This window comes from Hyla sarda, chromosome 11, assembly GCF_029499605.1.
Source record: "Hyla sarda isolate aHylSar1 chromosome 11, aHylSar1.hap1, whole genome shotgun sequence".
Classification (NCBI taxonomy): Eukaryota; Metazoa; Chordata; class Amphibia; order Anura; family Hylidae; genus Hyla; species Hyla sarda.
Window position 1 is genome coordinate 78295716 of NC_079199.1, and position 10242 is coordinate 78305957.

General features: G+C 48.3%; 1 non-coding gene and 1 pseudogene across 1 annotated transcript; both read right to left on the reverse strand.

Annotated features, from left to right (window-relative positions):
- Nucleotides 1-723: 723 nt before the first annotated feature.
- LOC130296112 (U2 spliceosomal RNA) lies at nucleotides 724-956 on the reverse strand (annotated as a pseudogene).
- Nucleotides 957-9372: 8416 nt separating this feature from the next.
- Nucleotides 9373-9555, reverse strand: LOC130296010 (U2 spliceosomal RNA). Its single transcript, XR_008849103.1, has one exon. It is a non-coding gene; the product is annotated as a U2 spliceosomal RNA (small nuclear RNA).
- Between the last annotated feature and the right edge of the window lie 687 nt (nucleotides 9556-10242).

The window sequence follows — 10242 nt, forward strand, 5'->3', positions numbered from 1 at the left end:
TTCATTGGCTACAACTCATGTGATACAAATGTATAATTATCTAAAAACGCACCTCTATTTAAATTTAATTGGAGCAATGCTCTGTTAATCACAGTGATGTCAAGTTGACATAGCATCCGTCTATATACAATACAATCAATACACATATAAAGTGCCCTGTGCCATATGACTTACAGTGCTATATAGTGTTATATAGGTACCTTCAGTATCAGCCAAATATATAACTCGATCGCACCCAGAACATGCCGATCGCTGCCATCTCCGTTCTCATTCTTGTTTGTATACAAAGCGACTGCGCATGCGTCGGAAAAGTTCCTACGTATCAGCGCATCACTTCCGCTCTCGATCGCTCACAGTAATGTGTGCTGATCAGGTGCGCGTAATGCCCTTACCCACACTAGTCACCATTTGTGTTCTGCGGCTGCGCAAACGGGTCCGACGATCGTGTTATCACACTGGACATATCGCGATCCAGCCGGCCGGCTGTGCATGCGCATTGTAACCAAACACTTGTAACCTAGCAAATCATGTTTGAATAGTACAACAGTAAATGCTGACATCAAATTATCATGCAACTGATATTTTATTTCTAGATGACATGAATGAGGGCATATATTAGAAAAAATAATAATATATAAGAGGATGGCTGCAATGGCTGCGATCTTGGCTGTAGTGAAGGTCCCCACGCATTTGCTGTGGGGAAGAATAAAATAATCCAGTATTTCAAGATCCATGACCTGACTGGTGCTGTGATTTCGGGACTTTGTTTATATATATATATATATATATATATATATATATATATATATATATTCTTTTATTTTATTGAAGAGCTGAGGTATGTGCTCTCAAGTCACCCAAGTGCAAGTATTCACACAAAATACCGTGCACAAGGATGCGGTCTATCGCAAGCCCTTTTTTTACACTTGATCTTAGCCAAAAGGCCCAGAGGTGATAACCGGTAAAGGGGTGGAACCAACCATGCCCCCTTCATGAGCACTCACACTACTTATAGGGAAGAAAGGAAGGCTGGCAGGTGGCCTCCCATGCATAGGAAAGGAGGGAGGCAGGCAGTCTCCCATACACTCTCTGGGTGGGTGGCAGTCAGCCACCCGTACATACAGCACAGGCTAAATCCACATCATTGCTTAAAAGAAGGACAGGAGTCCATTCCACTCTGATGGAGCAATAAGCAATGCAATCCATACCCTGGCTTTTACAGGAACCCCTGTAATTGTGTAATTCACATTTCTTGCCACAAGATGGCAGTGGTGTTTTAAAATCTTGAACGCTGTGCACAGCTAACTCCGTACTATTGAAATTGCTCAGTGTCTGTCAGACAGACTGGTATTTAGACTCTTCTATCTAGTTAGTTCCGGTGCCCTGCTGCAGCTCGGGCACGGGAGTTACTAACTAAACTGGGACACTGGCACAGCGTTATTATTAAAACATAATCCTCCCTTACTTTAAAGGAAGGGAGGATTACGTTTTATATCATGAAAAACTATTTCCGAAACTATCTCGGAGTTAGCTGTGCACAGCGTTCAATATTTTAAAACACCACTGCCATCTTGTGGCAAGAAATGTGAATTACACAAGTCAAGAAATATTTTAAAGAAGCATTAATAAAAGTAAATTTTTAGGGGATCTTTAGTCAGGGTTAATCCTGAGGGGATTTATTTCCCCAAGTAGGTTGTTCATTAATAAGTCGGCCCAGAGATTCCTAGGGGATTTAGCTAGTGTAGGTTTTCGTGACATATTCTACTTTAACATATCGGTAAATTTTTGTCGTTACTTGCATCACAAAATGACATGAAAATTTAGCATTTTTCTAACTTTGAAACTCTCTGCTTGTAAGGAAAATGGATATTCCAAATACATTTTATATTGATTCACAAACACAATGGGGGAGATTTATCAAAGGATTTAGACTGATTTTTCCTGTCTAAATTTGTCGCACAGAAAGTCGCAGTCTAAATATGTGCGACTTTTCTGCAACTTTTGCTCTAGAGGAATTTTAGAACATGATGCATGCAAGTCTATTTTAGACAGAAATGCATTGGAAAATGCATTGGTGCTAAATTTATCAAGTGCGACTTTTGTGCGACAAGTCGCATCTGCCCAAAATACGCTGAAATGTCAGACCATGTTGGAGCAGGTCTAAATGCAGTTTAAGCTGTAGACCCTGAAGTCTGAGCACAGAATTTATCAAGGGCTGTGAGACCTTTGATAAATTAGGAGCACAATAGACAGGAAACTACCACATACGCTGGTCTATTAGCATACCCAGAATAGACTAGATTATTAAATGTCCCCCAATATGTCTAATTTATGTTGGCATCATAAAATTTACCAATTTTTTACTTTTTGAAGACATTAGAGGGTGTCACGATTCGGCTCACAGGTAGTGGATCCTCTGTGTCAGCGAGGGATTGGCGTGGACCGTGCTGGTGGACCGGTTCTAAGAGGCTACTGGTGTTCACCAGAGCCCGCCGCAAAGCGGGATGGTCTTGCTGCGGCAGTAGCAACCAGGTCGTATCCACTAGCAACGGCTCAACCTCGCTGACTGCTGAGAAGGCGTGGGACAGAAGGACTAGGCAGAGGCAAGGTCAGACGTAGCAGAAGGTCGGGACAGGCGGCAAGGTTCGTAGTCAAGATGGATAGCAAGGGTTCAGGTAACACAGGCTAGGACAACACTAAACGCTTTCACTGGCACAAGGCAACAAGATCCGGCAAGGGAGTGCAGGGGCAGTGAGCAGATATAGTCTGGGAGCATGTGGAAGCCAACTAAGCTAATTGGGCCAGGCACCAATCATTGGTGCACTGGCCCTTTAAGTCTCAGAGAGCTGGCGCGCGCGCGCCCTAGAGAGCGGAGCCGCGCGCGCCAGCACATGACAGCAGGGGACCGGGACGGGTAAGTGACCTGGGATGCGACTCGCGAGCGGGCGCGTCCCGCTGTGCGAATCGCATCCCCGACGGCCATGTCAGTGCAGCGCTCCCGGTCAGCGGGACTGACCAGGGCGCTGCAGGGAGAGAAATGCCGTGAGCGCTCCGGGGAGGAGCGGGGACCCGGAGCGCTAGGCGTAACAGAGGGCTTCAAAGTATAGCAGCAATTTTCTAAATTTTCATGAAAATGTTAAAATCTGAATTTTTCAAAGACCAGTTAAGTTTGAACTGGATTTGAGGGGCCATTCTGTGAGAAATACCCCATAAATGACCCCATTGTAGAAACTACACCCCTCACAGTTTTCAAAATGACATTTAAAAAGTGTGTTAACCCTTTAGGTCTTTCACAAGAATTGCAGCACAGTGGAGGAGAAAAATCAAAATCTGCATTTTTTACACTAACATATTCTTGTAGCCCCATTTTTTTCATTTTTAAAAGTGGTAAAAGGAGAAAAAGCCCCCCAAAATTTGTAGCTCAATTTCTCTCGAGTACGTAAATACATCATATGTTGACATAAAGTGCTTTGTGGGCTCACAAGATGGCTCAAGAGGGAAAGAGCAACTGTAGGATTTTTTTAAACAAATTTTGCTGTCATGGTTTTTGGGGCCATGTTGCATTTAGGAAGCCCCCATGGTGCCAGAACAAAAAAAAACATATGGCATACTATTTTGGAAACTACACCCCTCAAGGAATGTAACAAGGGGTATAGTGAGCCTCAACACCCCACAAGTGTTTAGCGACTTTGCGTTGAAGTTGGGTGTAAAAATGGAAAATTAGATTTTCTCTATCGGCTCCATTGGGGGACACAGACCATGGGTGTATGCTGCTGTCTCTAGGAGGTATGACACTATGGCAACAAAAAAAGTCGGCTCCTCCCAGCAGGATATACCCGCCTCTAGGCCCTGAGCTAATCAGTTTTAGCTTAGTGTCTGAAGGAGGTGGACATGGTCTGGAATTCTCCAGACCAGGTCTTCTGTTTCTTATTTTTCCTAGTTAGGGTATGTGTTAGTTTTTTATTCCGTTTTCTTTCATGTTTTCAGGTGGGGACTCAGGAACTGCGGCTCACTGTTTCCTCATTGTGATTGAGGGGGCACAGACATTGTGTATATGCGCTGTTCACCCCCTCTCGCCAACGGTCAGCGTCTGGGGTTGTACCTCATGGGTCCGGGTCCCCCTATTCCCTGCTCGCTTTGCTCGCACATGGTAGCTCAGCGTGATGCAGGTAACAGAAAGTTGACTGAAGACCTCACAGAAGACTCCATTAGGTAAGTACTACTGATTGAGGTGAGTATATATTCTTCTCCCTTTAGGTGCTGACTTGCAACCTCTGGAGACCCTCATTTTTTGGCCCACCTTTCAGGGTCCATGGGGCTGGCCTGTGTTAGGGGCTCTATCTTTTATTCTTAAAAAGGGGCGAGCAATGGCATATTGGGAATGAATGGTTTACTTTATTATTATGCACATGTGTGTGTGTGTTATACTATGCGGCTGACAGCCGCGGCGCTTACTATGTGGCTGACAGCCGCGGCGCTTTTACTGTTCGGGCGCATGAAGCGCCGACTTACTTTCGCTTTCGGCAACAGACGACTGTCGGCGAATATGTGTATCGCCCGCTCACTTCCCCGTGGGCGCATATGCGGCTGACATGTGCGCCTGGGGCAAGGAGCGGGCGCCATTACTATTGTTCTTCTCGGCGGCCGGGGCGCTATAGCTCCGCCCACAGGGCCGCCGGAGCTCACTGGAGGCGCGGATTGTCCTCCAATCACCGCCGTGCGTGCGATTTTCGGTGGCAGAGGCCAATCAGACAGGGCCCCTGCTCCAGGCACGCCCCTCTCTGGCTATTGGCTGGCCTGTTTCTCCCTCTCTATCTACACAGAGCGGAGTTCTCCTCACAGCAGCCGCCACAGGGGACACAGACTCGGGTGAGAGAGTTCTTTTTTCATTATGTTCGTACCCAGAACTGTTCCTCCCTCTAAACAGACAACTGGAGCGTTAGTTTCCTATTTGGTCTGTAAGAACTGTAATTCCAAAATGCCTGGTTCTGCTGAACCCACTTGCTCTGCCTGCTCCTCTGCTGCCCCAGACCCCCTGGTACCCTCGGATGCTCTCTCAGTTCTGGTGGATTCGGCCGCCCCTCCAGCCTGGGTTTCTTCCCTATCCCAGTATATGGGCTGACTTGACTCAAGTCTCCCGTTCGGTGGCTGAGGCTTCTCGTGACGTGGTGTCTGCCTTGAAGAGGTCTGCCCTGTGCCAACCCTCTAAAGGGCCCCGCTCCTCTTCTCCACATACTTCACCCTCTCACAGGCATACTAGGGGTGTATCTTCTGACTCTTCCATTGAGTCTTCAGGTAGACGTGGGTGCTCCCCTCGTGGGTCCCGCCCCCCCGTGTCATCTGGTCACAAACGTCGCTCCTCCAGAGGACGTTCCCGGAATTGCCACTCTGCCTCGCAAGAGTCGCGTACCCGGTCATGGTCGCCCCCCTCCAGGGCTGCCTCCACTTGTTCACATTCTCCTGGTGAACTGGTGGATGAGGCTTTCGAATCGGCATCTGACTCGGAGGACCGCTCGGATACAGTTGAAATGGTGAACTCATTGGTTGCGGCCATAAGAGACACCTTTCACTTAGAGGACCCAGGATCTTCGGATGTGACTCCTGAAGTATCTTTTCATCATGCTAAACTGGCACCTCAAAGGTTCAGCTCTCACGCTGAATTTGACACCCTTCTGGAATCTGCATGGAAACATCCGGACAAGAGGCTCCCGGGAATGAAGAAGGTTCAGGTGTGCGTTACCCATTCGACAAGGACCTTGCCTCTAAGGTGGTTTCCCCTCCCTTGGTGGATCCACCAATTTCCCACCTCTCTAAGGCTACTACACTGTCGCTAGCAGATATGGCTGCTTTCAAGGATTCGACGGACAAGAAGGTGGAGTCCTTAGCGAAGTTTGCCTCTGAAGCAGCAGGCTCTTCTCTGCTTCCCACCTTCGCCTCGGCTTGGGTGTCCAAGGCCCTATCGGTGTGTTGCTCAAAACTCCGTCAGGGTATCCAGGCGGGATCCCCCCAGAGGATCTGTCTGCTTTGGTTCTCCAATGCTCTAAAGCTGGGGACTTTCTGTGCACAGCTTCCATGCAGTCAGCCCGTTGTGCTGCCTTTTCTGTGGGTCACCTGGCGGCCCTCCTCCGTTCCATGTGGCTTAAGGCTTGGGATGCGGATGCTGCTTCCAAAAGGTCTCTCACCGAGCTTCCTTTTACTGGTGCCCGTCTTTTTGGCAAGCGCCTTGACGAGATTATCTCTGAAGCGACGGGGGGCAAGAGTTCCTTGTTGCCTCAAAATAAGGCTCGCTCTACTTCCCAGAGGAAGTCCTCTTCCTTTCAGTCCTTTCGGACTTTTGGCCCTAATAAGGGGTATAGGCAGGCGCCTTCGCGGGACAAGAAGGCTCCCTCATTCCGGGCTTGCCCGTCTTGGAAGTTGGACACCAACCGTTCCGGCCGTTTTGCGGCCAAATCGGGCAAACGCAAACCCACTTCCGCATGAAGTGATGCCCCCACCCGCAGATTTTTCTCGGGTGGGAGGTCGTCTCTTACTTTTTCGAGACATCTGGACCACACACATTCAGGACTCTTTGGTCAGGGACGTGGTGTCCAACGGATACCGAATGGAATTTGCCTCCCTCCCGAGGGATCGTTTTTTTCAGTCCCGGGACCCCCGGTCTCCTTCTCTGGCGAAATAGTTTCGGGAGGCTCTCCGGTCCCTGCTTCTCCAGGGAGTTATTGTCCCCGTTCCTCCAAGGGAAAGTTTTTGGGGTTTCTATTCCAATCTTTTTGTGGTCCCCAAGAAGGGCGGTTCTGTGCGGCCAATCCTGGACCTCAAGCGTCTCAACCTTCATCTTCTCATCCGCCACTTCCGATTGGAATCCCTCCGTTCGGTAGTGGCATCCATGGAACAAGGGGAATTTCTTTCTTCAGTGGACATCAAAGATGCATACCTCCATGTTCCAATATTTCCCAGCCATCAATGGCTTTTTTTCCTATTACTCCTTGTGAAAATGAAAAATTTGGGAAAACACCAGCATTTTAGTGAAGAAAATAAAATTTTTCATTTTCACGTCCAACTTTAATGAAAATTTGTCAAACACCTGTGGGGTGTTAAAGCTCACTATACCCCTTCTTACATTCCGTGAGGGGTGTAGTTTCCAAAATGGGGTCACATGTGGGTATTTATTTTTGTGCGTTTATGTCAGAACCGCTGTAAAAGGAGAAAAAGACCCCCAAAATTTGTTGGGCAATTTTTACCGTGTACGGTAAAGTGAGAGAGCGCCATGCGCATTTAAGGCCTAAATTACGGATGCAAGAGTTAGACTTGCCTCGGATACCAAAATTACCTTACGGCAGTGTTTCGCAAACAGAGTGCCTCCAGCTGTTGCAAAACTCCCAGCATGCCTGGACAGTCAATGGCTGTCTGGCAATACTGGGAGTTGTTGTTTTGCAACAGCTGGAGACTACGTTTTAGAAACCGTGCCATACCAGAGGTTTCTCATTTTTATTGGGGGGGGGGACTGTGTATGGGTATGTTTATAGGTAGTGTTTTTAGGGTACATTCAGACTGCCGGGGGATTACAGCGAGTTTCCTGCTGGGAGTTTGAGCTGCAGCAGAAAATTTCCTGCATCTCTAGCTTGCAGCGAGAGACTAACTGTAAACCCCCGCCCCTTGTGAATGTACCCTGTACATTCGCATGGAGGGGGGGGGGGCAAACCCCCAGGTACCGCCACCATCTTCTCCCCCCCCCCCTCTCTGCCTGACATCCAGGGGCGGGCAGAGTGGGGAATTTCCATGGTAACCCCTCCGCCTTTAACTGCCATTGGTCAGTAGTCATTACTAATGGCAGGGGATAGGGGGGGATGGCACCACTGCCACCTCGCTCCTATCCCTTAGGAGGATTGGGGCTGTCACTGACAAATCCTTTCATCCCTATTTTCCGGGCAATCGGGTCATCAGAGACCCGATCAGCCCGGAATTGCCACAAACGTCGATTTGCCGCCATGGCCGACATGGGGGGTTCTCAGGACCCTACTAGGCATTTTCACAGGATGCCTGCTGAAAGATTTCAGCAGGCATCTCGGTCCGGTCCCCGACGGCTAGCGGCGGGGACCGAAATTCCCACGGGCGTATCCATACACCCCCAGTCCTTAAGGACTTTGAAACGGGGGCGTATGGGCACGCCCTCCATCCTTAAGGGGTTAAGATCTGCATATGAAAACAACACGCCTACCTTTGTTGCCTGTAGCCACCTCCCTGGCTGTCCGGACACGGAATCAAACCAACTGTAACGAGAAATTGAAAATAAACAGTATTCACCTGCATCCTTTTGGACTCTTTGCTGAATCAGGGTAATCTGACAACCCATGGTCGTGCTGTTGGTGCTTCTGGTTCTTCTGCTGTTTACACCTGGCAGTGGCATTGAATGAAATTTAATAGAACTAAAGGTCCTGGGTGCAACAATCCTCCCATGAGGACCAGCCTCAACAGCTTTGTAGATTGCACTCATGTTTGCAACTCCATATACATTTTATTTTCTTCATACTTCTTTCTTCATACTTTTTTCTTTCTGTCATTCAGACTTTCATTCATTCTCACTCACTCACTCACTTTAATTCATTTGTTCTCTCTCTCACTCACTCAATTACTCACTCAATCACTCATTCACTCTCACTCACTCACTCTCTCTCTTACCCACTCACTCAGTCAGTCTCTCTCTCTCTCTTTCTTTCTTTTTTTTATTAATTTTTTTCCATCTTCTTCTTCTTCTTCAGACCCCATCATAGCACTAATGCTTATCCAATACCACCAGCAGATGGAGACACTCCATTGCAACATTGGTTGTGAGCAGCAGTTTCTAAAAACAAATGCCTCATGGCTGATTTCTCATCAATCAATGGATGGCAAATTTTGTTTTTATCATTCACTGACCACAGAACCAATGCATGGTCAAGCAACAGCAATGACGCACCCTTGTGAATAACCATGAGACCCTCACATCATTTAACAGGCTTCAGCACCACCTGCAAGACAGCTACGTTTCATGTCATGTCAAACCTGCACAGGTGTGCTAGATTAGTATTATTATTATTTTTTTATTTTTTATGACATCAATCAGTGTGCAAACATGGTCAGTAAAACGCCAAATGGATAGACGTTCATAAACCAGTCAGTGCAACTCATTATTGTGGTCTCTAATTGTGGAACTCTTTTTTTTTTTTGTGAGGATACGATGAGCTTATCCAATTAAGGAGGCCATTCAGCAGTACTGGGTCTGGACAGCAGCGGCACCTTCTGCAGCCAGACTGACTGACATGACAAGGCAGGCAACAGCTGCAGCAGCACCCACAGAGGATTAAATAAGAATCTGTCTTTTTTAACACTGGAATGGGGTGGTGCACTGTACCCGAAGATACTGCCATATCGGGTCAATGCATTGGGCGACGGAAGCAAGTTTCCAAATCGGCTCCCATTCTCAAAAATCCATTTAATTTATGGTCCCCAAATAGGGGACGTATCAGATATTAAACTGATAAGAACAGATTTTTAATTGAAAAAACCTTTATTACCAATCAATTGTCAATCACACAATAAATATATTCACCATAACAGAACTGACTTTTTTTTAAATCTATCTATCTATCTATATATATATATACCGTATTTATCGGGGTATACCACGCACCGGCCTATAACACGCACCCTCATTTTACCAAGGATATTTGGGTAAAAAAAGTTTTTTACCCAAATATCCATGGTAAAATGAGGGTGCGTGTGTGCGCGTGTATACCCCGATAAACCCCCAGGAAAGGCAGGGGGAGAGAGGCCGTCGCTGCCCGCTTCTCTCCCCCTGCCTTTCCTGGGGTCTAGAGCGCTGCTGCCGGCCCTTCTCACCCCCTGGCTATCGGTGCCGCTGCCCGTTCTGTCCTCCTGACTATCGGTGCCGGCGCCGATAGCCAGGGGGAGAGAAGCAGCGCCGACAGCCAGGGGGAAAGAAGGGGCAGCGGCACCCATTGCCGGCGCCGCTGCCCCGTTGCCTCCCCCCATCCCCATAATTACCTGGGTCGGGTCCGCGCTGCTGCAGGCCTCCGGCGCGCGTCCCCTGCGTTGTTGCTATGCATGGCGCGGCGCATGACGTCAGTGCGACGCGCCGTGCAGCGCATAGCAACGACGCCAGGGACGCACGCCGGAGGCCTGCAGCAGCGTGGACCCGACCCCGGCAACAGGTAATTATGCCACCGGGGATGGGGGGAGGCAACG